Source organism: Chiloscyllium plagiosum, unplaced genomic scaffold (genome assembly GCF_037043375.1).
Source record: "Chiloscyllium plagiosum isolate Xiang-an unplaced genomic scaffold, Cpla_swu_hap1 HiC_scaffold_24, whole genome shotgun sequence".
NCBI lineage: Eukaryota > Metazoa > Chordata > Chondrichthyes > Orectolobiformes > Hemiscylliidae > Chiloscyllium > Chiloscyllium plagiosum.
This window is the reverse complement of record NW_028270162.1, coordinates 63,703,817-63,707,499: the sequence shown is the minus strand read 5'-3', so window position 1 is coordinate 63,707,499 and position 3,683 is coordinate 63,703,817. Positions and strand designations below refer to the sequence as shown.

The window sequence follows — 3,683 nt, the reverse complement described above, 5'->3', positions numbered from 1 at the left end:
CCTCTCTCTCCTCTCTCTCCCTCTCTCCCCTCCCTCTGTTCTCTCCCCCATGTCTTTCTTCTCTTTCGGATGTCCCCGGAGTCTGTGCTGAGCCGGAGGCTGCGCCCTCTGTCGGCCTCAGGGTTAAGGCGGCTCCCGGCGGCGGGCAGCAGCGTGCGGCCCCAGTGGCCTAATGGATAAGGCACTGGCCTCCTAAGCCAGGGATTGTGGGTTCGAGTCCCATCTGGGGTGGCCCCGCTTTTCCCGGGGACACCGGCTCCTCTTTACCCGCTGCTCCTCTCCTGAACAATCAGTGTCTTTTTAATTACTACAACAATTAATAAATGCAGACCTTCGGTATATATTATTTAAATGGAACTTCCCCGCTCCAGGCTCCTCGATGTTATTGCACCAGCAATAACCACAAATAAAGTCACTCTGTCCCCTCCCTCTCAGTGTCTGTGACTGTTACATGAAAAATATTTATAAAATTCTCAATTCATCGCCATTGAATAACCAGCAAAATCTGCACAAAGCCGGTTAGTGATCGGAAATGCTAAGAAAAGCATTATTTTCCGGTCAAGGTCTGCAGCAAACTAATCTCCTTCCTCCAGCTTCACTGTGTTGTAGAGTCATTCGTCTTAACTTCGTCTTTCCCAGCTTTCACTCTCTTCGTGTGGGCAAATACAACATCTACACTAGGTCTTGCTGTCATCTGTCTCTATACAGCTGCCTTCAACCTTGGGGCAGAAGCTATTACAACGTTAGGATTATTCCTAATGTTGTAATAAGTCTTTTCCCAAGTGGCGATGGGTTCCCACTGGGAATCATGTTTGGACTCCCACTGGAGCATGTATTTAAACAACTTGGATGGCGGATCCAAAAGCCAATGGGCTGAGGGGTGGCCAGTTGGGTTTAATTTAAATAAATATAAGGTGTTGCATTTTGGTAAGACAAACAAGGGCAGGATTTGGTAAAAAACAATGACTGCAGATGCTGGAAACCAGATTCCGGATCAGTGGTGCTGGAAGAGCACAGCAGTTCAGGCAGCATCCAAGGAGCAGCAAAATCGACATTTCGGGCAAAAGCCCTTCATCAGGAATAAAAAAGGGCAGGATTTGTACAGGTAATGATAGGGCAGTGTTGTAGAACAGAGAGATCTACACAATTATTTGAATTTTTTGTCGCAGGTAGATAAGGTGATTAAAGAAGGGATGATGTGGAGATGCCGGTGTTGGACTGGGGTGTACAATGTTAAAAATCACACAACACCAGGTTATAGTCCAACAGGTTTAATTGGAAGCACTAGCTTTCGGAGCGCAGTTCCTTCATCAGGTGGTACCTTCAGACTATCACCTGATGAAGGAGCGATGCTCCGAAAGCTAGCGTGCTTCCAATTAAACCTGTTGGACTATAACCTGGTGTTGTGTGATTTTTAACATTAAAGAAGGGGTTTAGCATGTTTGCCTTGGAGTTAGGGTATCATGTTGAGGCTGTACAGGATGTTGGTGAGGCCAGTTTCGGAATACTATTTGCAGTTCTGGTCACCCTGCTTTAGGAGGGATACTATTAAATTGGAGAAGGTACAGAAAAACATACAAGGATGTTGCTACGACTTGAGGGTTGGATAGGTTAGGACTTTTGTAACTAGAGCTTAGGAGGTTGAGGGTGACTGTATTAGGGTTTACAAAATCATGAAGGGTAGAGATAAGGTGAACAGCAAAGGTTTTTTTCCGCCAAGGGTGGAAAACGAGCAGTTCAAAACTAAGGCGTACGTTTTTAAAGTGGACGGAGAAATATTTAAAAGGGGCTGGGGGTGGGTGGGTGAGGGTGCAACATTTTCACACAGAAATGTGTATGTGAAATGAACTGCCAGAGGAAGTGGTTGATGCAGGTACAGGTTACAACAACATTTAAAAGACATTTGGATAGTTACCTGAATAGGAAAGATTTAGAGAGATATGGGCCAGATGCAGGAAAATGAAACTAGTTTAGTTTGGAAACACAGTCGGTATGGACAAATTGGACTGAAGGGTATGTTTCTGTGCTGTATGACTCTCTGACTCTCTAGGTGTGCTGACAACACAAAACTGGGTGGGATTGTGAGTAGTGAGGAGGCTTCAAGGTGCTGTAGACAAGTTGGGTACGTGGGCAAACACATGAAAGCCACATTATAGGATGGCTAAATGTGACGTTATATACATAGGTGTGAGAAACAGAAAGGAAGAGTATTATTTAAATGGTAAGGAAGTCTGGATGTACAAAAGAAACAGTTTGTCTTGGTACACTAATCAACAAAGATAGACAGGTAGCTGTAGCAAACCTTCATGTTGGCCTTCATTACAAGAGGATTTGTCTTACTGCAGTTATACAGTGCCTTGGTGGCACTACACTGGGAGTGTTATGTGTAGTTTCGGTCTCCCTACCAAACAAAAGGCTGTACTTGCCATAAAGGTAGAGCATCAGAAGTTCACTTGGCTGATACCAGGGGTGGCAGCATTGTCCCATAAGGAGAGATTGGTTGACTGGAATGCTAGAGGTTAGAAGGATGAGAGGGAATCTATTTGAAATGTATAAAATTCTAACAGAGCTGGACAAACTAGATATGAAGGGAATGCTTTCTGTGATTAGGGAGTGTACAGCCAGGGGCACAGTCTCAGAATACAGAGCAGGCCATTTGAAACTGAGATGAGAAGCATTTTCTTCACTCCAATGGAAGTGAACCTGTGGAATTCTCTCTACCTCGGAAGGCTGTGGAGGCCAAGTCACTGAATATACTCAAGAAAGAGATAGTTTTTTAGATAGTATAGACATCAAGGGGTTTGAGAAGGAAGGAAGAATACAACATTGAGATAAAAGCTTGGCCATGATTATATTGAATAGTGGAGCAAACACAAAACGCTGAAAGACCTACTCCTGATCCTAATTTTGATCTAAAAACGAGCCTGGAAGAGTGCAGCTGGAATTGCCTGGAGAACATACGATGTATATGACGAACTGTGGAGTACCAGCTAAGAACTACCAGAGAATAACAAGTAAAATTCATTCTGCAATATTGGGTGAGTCAGGATGGATGTGAATTTTCTCGTTCCTGCTCCTGTCTGAATAATAGGTGATTTGAGACAGAATTGGAGCATCTTCCAGTCTCAATACAAAATTCCGAGATAACCACGAAGTTAAAAAGAAAACCTGAACAAACAAGAGTTGCAACTTTGTTAAGTGATGGGAAAATGTGCGACATGCTGTGTTGCACCTGGACCTCACTGAGCAGCAGAAAAGTCAGACTGAGGACATTTTGAAGACTTGCTTGAACCCTTGATTAATGTTATTTATAAACAATATGTGGTTAACATCAGAGGAGGGAGTAAGAGGAGGGAGTATTGTTAGGATTTAGCTGCACTGAATTGTTGGGCTGGACTTTGTGAATTTGGGGAACAGAAAGACAATCTCATCACACAAATGCCAGACAATGACCATCTCCAACATGAGAGAATATGACCATCATCCCTTGCCATTCAGTGCCATCACTGAATCCTCCACTATCAATAACCTGCAAATTACCATTCAGCATAAGCTGAACTAGACTAGCCAAGTAAATCAGCAGATCAGATGCGAGGAATACTGCAGCAAGTAACTCATCGTCTGACTCACCAAAGCCTGTCCTCCTTGTAAATGCACAATTCAGCAGTGTGATGGAATACTTC

The 3,683-nt window shown here is 43.7% G+C and overlaps 1 non-coding gene across 1 annotated transcript; it reads left to right on the top strand.

Annotated features, from left to right (window-relative positions):
- The first annotated feature begins 158 nt into the window (after positions 1-158).
- Positions 159-231, top strand: trnar-ccu (transfer RNA arginine (anticodon CCU)). The gene has a single exon. It is a non-coding gene; the product is annotated as a tRNA-Arg (tRNA).
- The last annotated feature ends 3,452 nt before the right edge of the window (positions 232-3,683 follow it).